Source organism: Dermacentor silvarum, chromosome 9, assembly GCF_013339745.2.
Source record: "Dermacentor silvarum isolate Dsil-2018 chromosome 9, BIME_Dsil_1.4, whole genome shotgun sequence".
NCBI classification, from domain to species: domain Eukaryota; kingdom Metazoa; phylum Arthropoda; class Arachnida; order Ixodida; family Ixodidae; genus Dermacentor; species Dermacentor silvarum.
Window position 1 is genome coordinate 47,944,344 of NC_051162.1, and position 11,195 is coordinate 47,955,538.

The window sequence follows — 11,195 nt, forward strand, 5'->3', positions numbered from 1 at the left end:
TGAAATACGTAAGAAGAATGGGAACCGAAGGGCTCGATTTTTATTAGTCCTAACCACATTAAGCCGAAAGACAACGAAGCCAAGGAAACCATCGGGGAAATTAAGTGTAGGTGAAATTGGAACGTAGAAAATAATGAAAAAAAGGGAAATGAAAGTGGACGAAAAGATAACTTGTCGCCGGAGGGAGCCGAACCCGCAACCTCCGCATTGCGCGTGCGTTGCACTACCAATTGTGCTACAGCGACAGCCATCAATTCGTCGACTAAAGCTTGGGTATTTATGTTTACTAGATCTAGCCCTATAGGAATGTTAGCCAGCGCCACTCCGAAGCATGGTGGGTGGATGTGGACCATCCTTTCTTCCCCGATGGCGTCACGATACACGTGATCTTGGGAGAGCAGGCACGTGGCTAATAAACCCTCGCATGCTACCTAATGACATCAAGGCTGTCAGATTCGAGACCCTCATAATGAAATACGAAAGAAGAATGGGAACCGAGGGGCTCGATTTTTATTAGTCATAACCACAAACCCCAACAGACAACGAAGCCAAGGAAGCATCGGGGGAAATTAAGTGTAGTTGAAATTGAAATGTAGAAAATAATGGAAAAAAGGGAAATTGAAGTGGACGAAAAGATAACTTGTCGCCGGCGGGAGCCGAACCCGCAACCTCCGCATTACGCGTGCGTTGCACTACCAATTGTGCTACAGCGACAGCCATCAATTCGTCGACTAAAGCTTGGGTATTTATGTTTACTAGATCTAGCCCTATAGGAATGTTAGCCAGCGCCACTCCGAAGCATGGTGGGTGGATGTGGATCATCCTTTTTAGCCCGATGGCGTCACGATACACGTGATCTTGGGTGAGCAGGCACGTGGTTAATAAACCCTCGCACGCTACCTAATGACATCAAGGCTGTCAGATTCGAGACCCTCGTAATGAAATAGGTAAGAAGAATGGGAACCGAAGGGCTCGATTTTTATTAGTCATAACCACATTAAGCCGAAAGGCAACGAAGTCAAGGAAAGCATCGGGGAAATTAAGTGTAGTTGAAACTGTAATGTGAAGAAAATGGAAATGAAAGTGGACGACAAGATAACTTGTCGCCGGCGGGAGCCGAACCCGCAACCTCCGCATTGCGCGTGCGTTGCACTACCAATTGTGCTACAGCGACAGCCATCAATTCGTCCACTTACTTGGGTATTTATGTTTACTAGATCTAGCCCTTAGGAGTGTTAGCCAGGGCCACTCAGAATCATGGTGGGCGGATGTGGAACATCCTTTTTAGCCCGATGGCGTCACGATACACGTGATCTTGGGAGAGCAGGCACGTGGCTAATAAACCCTCGCACTGCTACCTAATGACATCAAGGCTGTCAGATTCGAGACCCTCGTAATGAAATACGTAAGAAGAATGGGAACCGAAGGGCTCGATTTTTATTAGTCATAACCACATTAAGCCGAAAGGACAACGAAGCCAAGGAAAGCATCGGGGAAATTAAGTGTAGTTGAAATTGGAACGTAGAAAATAATGAAAAAAAAGGGAAATGAAAGTGGACGAAAAGATAACTTGTCGCCGGCGGGAGCCGAACCCGCAACCTCCGCAGTACGCGTGCGTTGCACTACCAATTGTGCTACAGCGACAGCCATCAATTCGTCCACTTACTTGGGTATATATGTTTACTAGATCTAGCCCTTGGAGTGTTAGCCAGGGCCACTCAGAATCATGGTGGGCGGATGTGGAACATCCTTTTTAGCCCGATGGCGTCACGATACACGTGATCTTGGGTGAGCAGGCACGTGGCTAATAAACCCTCGCACTGCTACCTAATGACATCAAGGCTGTCAGATTCGAGACCCTCGTAATGAAATACGAAAGATGAATGGGAACCGAGGGGCTCGATTTTTATTAGTCATAACCACATTAAGCCAACAGACAACGAAGCCAAGGAAAGCATCGGGGGAAATTAAGTGTAGTTGAAATTGTAATGTAGAAAATAATGAAGAAAAGGGAAATGAAAGTGGACGAAAAGATAACTTGTTGCCGGCGGGAGCCGAACTCGCAACCTCCGCATTGCGCGTGCGTTGCACTACCAATTGTGCTACAGCGACGGCCATCAATTCGTCCACTTACTTGGGTATTTATGTTTACTAGATCTAGCCCTATAGGAATGTTAGCCAGCGCGCCTCCGAAGCATGGTGGGCGGACGTGGATCATCCTTTCTAGCGCGATGGCGTCACGATACACGTGATCTTGGGAGAGCAGGCACGTGGCTAATAAACCCTCGCCTGCTACCTAATGACATAAAGGCTGACAGATTCGAGACCCTCGTAACGAAATACGAAAGATGAATGGGAACCGACGGGCTCGATTTTTATTAGTCATAACCACATTATCCCAACAGACAACGAAGCCAAGGAAAGCATCGGGGAAATTAAGTGTAGTTGAAATTGAAATGTAGAAAATAATGAAAAAAAGGGAAATGGAAAGTGGACGAAAAGATAACTTGTCGCCGGCGGGAGCCGAACCCGCAACCTCCGCATTACGCGTGCGTTGCACTACCAATTGTGCTACAGCGACGGCCATCAATTCGTCCACTTACTTGGGTATTTATGTTTACTAGATCTAGCCCTATAGGAATGTTAGCCAGCGCCACTCCGAAGCATGGTGGGCGGATGTGGAATCATCCTTTCTAGCCCGATGGCGTCACGATACACGTGATCTTGGGAGAGCAGGCACGTGGCTAATAAACCCTCGCATGCTACCTAATGACATCAAGGCTGTCAGATTCGAGACCCTCGTAATGAAATACGAAAGATGAATGGGAACCGAGGGGCTCGATTTTTATTAGTCATAACCACATTAAGCCCAACAGACAACGAAGCCAAGGAAAGCATCGGGGAAATTAAGTGTAGTTGAAATTGGAATGTAGAAAATAATGAAGAAAACGGAAATGAAAGTGGACGAAAAGATAACTTGTCGCCGGCGGGAGCCGAACCCGCAACCTCCGCATTACGCGTGCGTTGCACTACCAATTGTGCTACAGCGACAGCCATCAATTCGTCCACTAACTTGGGTATTTATGTTTACTAGATCTAGCCCTTGGAGTGTTAGCCAGGGCCACTCAGAATCATGGTGGGCGGATGTGGAACATCCTTTTTAGCCCGATGGCGTCACGATACACGTGATCTTGGGAGAGCAGGCACGTGGCTAATAAACCCTCGCATGCTACCTAATGACATCAAGGCTGTCAGATTCGAGACCCTCGTAATGAAATACGTAAGAAGAATGGGAACCGAGGGCTCGATTTTTATTAGTCATAACCACATTAAGCCGAAAGACAACGAAGCCAAGGAAAGCATCGGGGGAAATTAAGTGTAGTTGAAATTGGAATGTAGAAAATAATGAAAAAAGGAAATGAAAGTGGACGAAAAGATAACTTGTCGCCGGCGGGAGCCGAACCCGCAACCTCCGCATTACGCGTGCGTTGCACTACCAATTGTGCTACAGCGACAGCCATCAATTCGTCCACTTACTTGGGTATTTATGTTTACTAGATCTAGCCCTAGGAATGTTAGCCAGCGCCACTCAGAAGCATGGTGGGCGGATGTGGAACATCCTTTCTAGCCCGATGGCGTCACGATACACGTGATCTTGGGAGAGCAGGCACGTGGCTAATAAACCCTCGCATGCTACCTAATGACATCAAGGCTGTCAGATTCGAGACCCTCGTAATGAAATACGAAAGAAGAATGGGAACCGAGGGGCTCGATTTTTATTAGTCATAACCACAAACCCAACAGACAACGAAGCCAAGGAAGCATCGGGGGAAATTAAGTGTAGTTGAAATTGAAATGTAGAAAATAATGAAAAAAAGGGAAATGAAAGTGGACGAAAAGATAACTTGTCGCCGGCGGGAGCCGAACCCGCAACCTCCGCATTACGCGTGCGTTGCACTACCAATTGTGCTACAGCGACAGCCATCAATTCGTCCACTTACTTGGGTATTTATGTTTACTAGATCTAGCCCTAGGAATGTTAGCCAGCGCCACTCAGAAGCATGGTGGGCGGATGTGGAACATCCTTTCTAGCCCGATGGCGTCACGATACACGTGATCTTGGGAGAGCAGGCACGTGGCTAATAAACCCTCGCATGCTACCTAATGACATCAAGGCTGTCAGATTCGAGACCCTCGTAATGAAATACGAAAGAAGAATGGGAACCGAGGGGCTCGATTTTTATTAGTCATAACCACATTAAGCCAACAGACAACGAAGCCAAGGGAAGCATCGGCGGAAATTAAGTGTAGTTGAAATTGGGATGTAGAGAATAATGAAGAAAAGGGAAATGAAAGTGGACGAAAAGATAACTTGTCGCCGGCGGGAGCCGAACCCGCAACCTCCGCATTACGCGTGCGTTGCACTACCAATTGTGCTACAGCGACAGCCATCAATTCGTCGACTAACTTGGGTATTTATGTTTACTAGATCTAGCCCTATAGGAATGTTAGCCAGCGCCACTCCGAAGCATGGTGGGTGGATGTGGACCATCCTTTCTTCCCCGATGGCGTCACGATACACGTGATCTTGGGAGAGCAGGCACGTGGCTAATAAACCCTCGCATGCTACCTAATGACATCAAGGCTGTCAGATTCGAGACCCTCGTAATGAAATACGAAAGAAGAATGGGAACCGAGGGCTCGATTTTTATTAGTCATAACCACATAAGCCCAACAGACAACGAAGCCAAGGAAGCATCGGGGGAAATTAAGTGTAGTTGAAATTGAATGTAGAAAATAATGAAAAAAGGGAAATGAAAGTGGACGAAAAGATAACTTGTCGCCGGCGGGAGCCGAACCCGCAACCTCCGCATTACGCGTGCGTTGCACTACCAATTGTGCTACAGCGACAGCCATCAATTCGTCCACTAAGCTTGGGTATTTATGTTTACTAGATCTAGCCCTATAGGAATGTTAGCCAGCGCCACTCCGAAGCATGGTGGGCGGATGTGGATCATCCTTTCTAGCCCGATGGCGTCACGATACACGTGATCTTGGGAGAGCAGGCACGTGGCTAATAAACCCTCGCATGCTACCTAATGACATCAAGGCTGTCAGATTCGAGACCCTCGTAATGAAATACGAAGAAGAATGGGAACCGAGGGGCTCGATTTTTATTAGTCATAACCACATAAGCCCAACAGACAACGAAGCCAAGGAAAGCATCGGGGAAATTAAGTGTAGTTGAAATTGAATGTAGAAAATAATGAAAAAAGGGAAATGAAGTGGACGAAAAGATAACTTGTCGCCGGCGGGAGCCGAACCCGCAACCTCCGCATTACGCGTGCGTTGCACTACCAATTGTGCTACAGCGACAGCCATCAATTCGTCGACTAAGCTTGGGTATTTATGTTTACTAGATCTAGCCCTTAGGAATGTTAGCCAGCGCCACTCAGAAGCATGGTGGGCGGATGTGGAACATCCTTTTTAGCCCGATGGCGTCACGATACACGTGATCTTGGGAGAGCAGGCACGTGGCTAATAAACCCTCGCCTGCTACCTAATGACATCAAGGCTGTCAGATTCGAGACCCTCGTAACGAAATACGAAAGATGAATGGGAACCGACGGGCTCGATTTTTATTAGTCATAACCACATTAAGCCAACAGACAACGAAGCCAAGGAAAGCATCGGGGGAAATTAAGTGTAGTTGAAATTGGAATGTAGAAAATAATGAAGAAAACGGAAATGAAAGTGGACGAAAAGATAACTTGTCGCCGGCGGGAGCCGAACCCGCAACCTCCGCATTACGCGTGCGTTGCACTACCAATTGTGCTACAGCGACAGCCATCAATTCGTCCACTAACTTGGGTATTTATGTTTACTAGATCTAGCCCTATAGGAATGTTAGCCAGCGCCACTCAGAAGCATGGTGGGCGGATGTGGAACATCCTTTTTAGCCCGATGGCGTCACGATACACGTGATCTTGGGAGAGCAGGCACGTGGCTAATAAACCCTCGCCTGCTACCTAATGACATAAAGGCTGTCAGATTCGAGACCCTCGTAATGAAATACGAAAGATGAATGGGAACCGAGGGGCTCGATTTTTATTAGTCATAACCACATAAGCCCAACAGACAACGAAGCCAAGGGAAGCATCGGGGAAATTAAGTGTAGTTGAAATTGGAATGTAGAAAATAATGAAGAAAACGGAAATGAAAGTGGACGAAAAGATAACTTGTCGCCGGCGGGAGCCGAACCCGCAACCTCCGCATTACGCGTGCGTTGCACTACCAATTGTGCTACAGCGACAGCCATCAATTCGTCCACTTACTTGGGTATTTATGTTTACTAGATCTAGCCCTATAGGAATGTTAGCCAGCGCCACTCAGAAGCATGGTGGGCGGATGTGGAACATCCTTTTTAGCCCGATGGCGTCACGATACACGTGATCTTGGGAGAGCAGGCACGTGGCTAATAAACCCTCGCTTGCTACCTAATGACATCAAGGCTGTCAGATTCGAGACCCTCGTAATGAAATACGAAAGATGAATGGGAACCGAGGGGCTCGATTTTTATTAGTCATAACCACATTAAGCCAACAGACAACGAAGCCAAGGAAAGCATCGGGGAAATTAAGTGTAGTTGAAATTGAATGTAGAAAATAATGAAAAAAGGGAAATGAAGTGGACGAAAAGATAACTTGTCGCCGGCGGGAGCCGAACCCGCAACCTCCGCATTACGCGTGCGTTGCACTACCAATTGTGCTACAGCGACAGGCCATCAATTCGTCCACTAACTTGGGTATTTATGTTTACTAGATCTAGCCCTATAGGAATGTTAGCCAGCGCCACTCAGAAGCATGGTGGGCGGATGTGGACATCCTTTCTAGCCCGATGGCGTCACGATACACGTGATCTTGGGAGAGCAGGCACGTGGCTAATAAACCCTCGCATGCTACCTAATGACATCAAGGCTGTCAGATTCGAGACCCTCGTAATGAAATACGAAAGATGAATGGGAACCGAGGGGCTCGATTTTTATTAGTCATAACCACATTAAGCCAACAGACAACGAAGCCAAGGAAAGCATCGGGGAAATTAAGTGTAGTTGAAATTGGAATGTAGAAAATAATGAAGAAAAGGGAAATGAAAGTGGACGAAAAGATAATTTGTCGCCGGCGGGAGCCGAACCCGCAACCTCCGCATTACGCGTGCGTTGCACTACCAATTGTGCTACAGCGACGGCCATCAATTCGTCCACTTACTTGGGTATTTATGTTTACTAGATCTAGCCTTAGGAGTGTTAGCCAGCGCCACTCAGAAGCATGGTGGGCGGATGTGGAACATCCTTTTTAGCCCGATGGCGTCACGATACACGTGATCTTGGGAGAGCAGGCACGTGGCTAATAAACCCTCGCATGCTACCTAATGACATCAAGGCTGTCAGATTCGAGACCCTCGTAATGAAATACGAAAGAAGAATGGGAACCGAGGGGCTCGATTTTTATTAGTCATAACCACAAAGCCCAACAGACAACGAAGCCAAGGGAAGCATCGGGGGAAATTAAGTGTAGTTGAAATTGAAATGTAGAAAATAATGAAAAAAGGGAAATGAAGTGGACGAAAAGATAACTTGTCGCCGGCGGGAGCCGAACCCGCAACCTCCGCATTACGCGTGCGTTGCACTACCAATTGTGCTACAGCGACGGCCATCAATTCGTCCACTAACTTGGGTATTTATGTTTACTAGATCTAGCCCTATAGGAATGTTAGCCAGCGCCACTCAGAAGCATGGTGGGCGGATGTGGAACATCCTTTCTAGCCCGATGGCGTCACGATACACGTGATCTTGGGAGAGCAGGCACGTGGCTAATAAACCCTCGCATGCTACCTAATGACATCAAGGCTGTCAGATTCGAGACCCTCGTAATGAAATACGAAAGATGAATGGGAACCGAGGGGCTCGATTTTTATTAGTCATAACCACATTAAGCCAACAGACAACGAAGCCAAGGAAAGCATCGGGGGAAATTAAGTGTAGTTGAAATTGAAATGTAGAAAATAATGAAAAAAGGGAAATGAAAGTGGACGAAAAGATAACTTGTCGCCGGCGGGAGCCGAACCCGCAACCTCCGCATTACGCGTGCGTTGCACTACCAATTGTGCTACAGCGACAGCCATCAATTCGTCGACTAAAGCTTGGGTATTTATGTTTACTAGATCTAGCCCTATAGGAATGTTAGCCAGCGCCACTCCGAAGCATGGTGGGTGGATGTGGAACATCCTTTCTAGCCCGATGGCGTCACGATACACGTGATCTTGGGAGAGCAGGCACGTGGCTAATAAACCCTCGCATGCTACCTAATGACATCAAGGCTGTCAGATTCGAGACCCTCGTAATGAAATACGAAAGAAGAATGGGAACCGAGGGGCTCGATTTTTATTAGTCATAACCACAAACCCCAACAGACAACGAAGCCAAGGGAAGCATCGGGGAAATTAAGTGTAGTTGAAATTGAAATGTAGAAAATAATGGAAAAAAGGGAAATTGAAGTGGACGAAAAGATAACTTGTCGCCGGCGGGAGCCGAACCCGCAACCTCCGCATTACGCGTGCGTTGCACTACCAATTGTGCTACAGCGACAGCCATCAATTCGTCGACTAAAGCTTGGGTATTTATGTTTACTAGATCTAGCCCTATAGGAATGTTAGCCAGCGCCACTCCGAAGCATGGTGGGTGGATGTGGATCATCCTTTTTAGCCCGATGGCGTCACGATACACGTGATCTTGGGTGAGCAGGCACGTGGTTAATAAACCCTCGCACGCTACCTAATGACATCAAGGCTGTCAGATTCGAGACCCTCGTAATGAAATAGGTAAGAAGAATGGGAACCGAAGGGCTCGATTTTTTTTAGTCCTAACCACATTAAGCCGAAAGACAACGAAGCCAAGGAAAGCATCGGGGAAGTTAAGTGTAGGTGAAATTGTAATGTAGAAAATAATGAAGAAAAGGGAAATGAAAGTGGACGAAAAGATAATTTGTCGCCGGCGGGAGCCGAACCCGCAACCTCCGCATTACGCGTGCGTTGCACTACCAATTGTGCTACAGCGACAGCCATCAATTCGTCCACTTACTTGGGTATTTATGTTTACTAGATCTAGCCCTATAGGAATGTTAGCCAGCGCCACTCAGAAGCATGGTGGGCGGATGTGGAACATCCTTTTAGCCCGATGGCGTCACGATACACGTGATCTTGGGAGAGCAGGCACGTGGCTAATAAACCCTCGCATGCTACCTAATGACATCAAGGCTGTCAGATTCGAGACCCTCGTAATGAAATACGTAAGAAGAATGGGAACCGAAGGGCTCGATTTTTATTAGTCATAACCACATTAAGCCGAAAGACAACGAAGCCAAGGAAAGCATCGGGGAAATTAAGTGTAGTTGAAACTGTAATGTGAAGAAAATGGAAATGAAAGTGGACGACAAGATAACTTGTCGCCGGCGGGAGCCGAACCCGCAACCTCCGCATTGCGCGTGCGTTGCACTACCAATTGTGCTACAGCGACAGCCATCAATTCGTCCACTTACTTGGGTATTTATGTTTACTAGATCTAGCCCTTGGAGTGTTAGCCAGGGCCACTCAGAATCATGGTGGGCGGATGTGGAACATCCTTTTTAGCCCGATGGCGTCACGATACACGTGATATTGGGCGAGCAGGCACGTGGCTAATAAACCCTCGCACGCTACCTACACACTAAACAGAAAAACACCTAGATGGGCGTTTTTGGCTTGTCCTCTAGCGCATTCCCTTCTGAGCACCTTTATACTCCCATTGAATGGGAGTACAATAAAACTCCCACTCAGATGGGAGTGTTTACGGTGTATGTCGGGGGCAACCAGCAGTACCATTTTACTCCCTCGTGCAAGCATGTCACGAGGTACAATGGGAGTTTTATCATTTCCATTTGGGAGCATTGCCGGTGGAATTAAGGCGGTTTTTGATGTCAATTTAAGAGTTAATGCACGGCATTAAAGGCATTGTAGTTTACTCCCAAGTTTTTTCGGAGGTAAATGGGAGTAATATTTACTTCCAAAATAAGCCCCTCCAAAGCTTTTATTCACTGCTAAAAGCTCAAAATGCAGTCTCGTGAAAATGCAATCCATTGGCTTGCATTCCCGCGAGACTGCTTTTTGAGCACTTACAAATAGTTAAAAACTTTGCAGGGCTTTATTTTGGGCTGTTCTGAAGCCAGTACACAAACCTTTGAGAGGGTTTTGTGCACTATAAAAGGTCCACACAAAGCAAGCACAAACAAAATGTATTTATTAGAAATATCACTACAAATATAATGCCGTCCTGTTCTTTCCACCAATGAGTATATTGTTCACTAGAAAACTTGTACATGTTCGAAACATTTAAAAAATACAAGCAATTTACAATAGTCTCAGTGGCCAGCAGATGGTCTAGCACAATAAAATAATAAAAATGAAAAGCCTATGGCACAAACATAAGAAACCTGAACTTATCACATACTGAACATATATCACAAATGGATGACATTTCGCCCTAGTTGACTAGAAAGCTTGTACAACAGCTAAATCACTAAATTAATGCAGGCACTGTACAATGGTGCCAGTGGCCAGCAAATGGTGCAGCTCAAAAACAAAAATGCACAAATTTAAGAAACTTATCCCATACTAACATATATTGCAAATATATGAGGTTTCAACCAGCTGTATAAACACTGTTTTAATCAGACCATGTCCAGCACTTTTGCAAATGACTAGATTTGTGAAGCTGCCAAATGTAAGCCAGGTAATATCCACGCAAAGAACAGTGCGGCTTCGGACGTGCAAAAGGTTAACCATTTAGCGATTCGAAACCTGTCATGGCGGTTTTGTAGCACCAGATACAGCTGACACATTCACTCCGCAGTTGTGCTGCGTAAAGATGAGTCCATTCAGCACTCGACGGGACTAGAGGGGACATAGTGCCCCTGCATTTCCAAGAGGAGTAAACAATTGGAAGGGCCAGCTTGGCAGCTTTCGGCAACATGATCACTTCATGCCATTTAACCACCTCCATACGTCACCAGCTCCAATTTTGGAGTAGTGAGAAGTAACGTCCACGGCCATTCTGTGCATGAATGTTTTGGACAAGCCATACAAAAGGTACTGTAATTAAC

At 46.5% G+C, this 11,195-nt stretch overlaps 2 non-coding genes across 2 annotated transcripts; both read right to left on the reverse strand.

Annotated features, from left to right (window-relative positions):
* Positions 1 to 1,101: 1,101 nt before the first annotated feature.
* On the reverse strand, positions 1,102 to 1,174 carry Trnaa-cgc (transfer RNA alanine (anticodon CGC)). Its single transcript has one exon. It is a non-coding gene; the product is annotated as a tRNA-Ala (tRNA).
* Positions 1,175 to 9,501: 8,327 nt separating this feature from the next.
* Trnaa-cgc (transfer RNA alanine (anticodon CGC)) lies at positions 9,502 to 9,574 on the reverse strand. Its single transcript has one exon. It is a non-coding gene; the product is annotated as a tRNA-Ala (tRNA).
* Between the last annotated feature and the right edge of the window lie 1,621 nt (positions 9,575 to 11,195).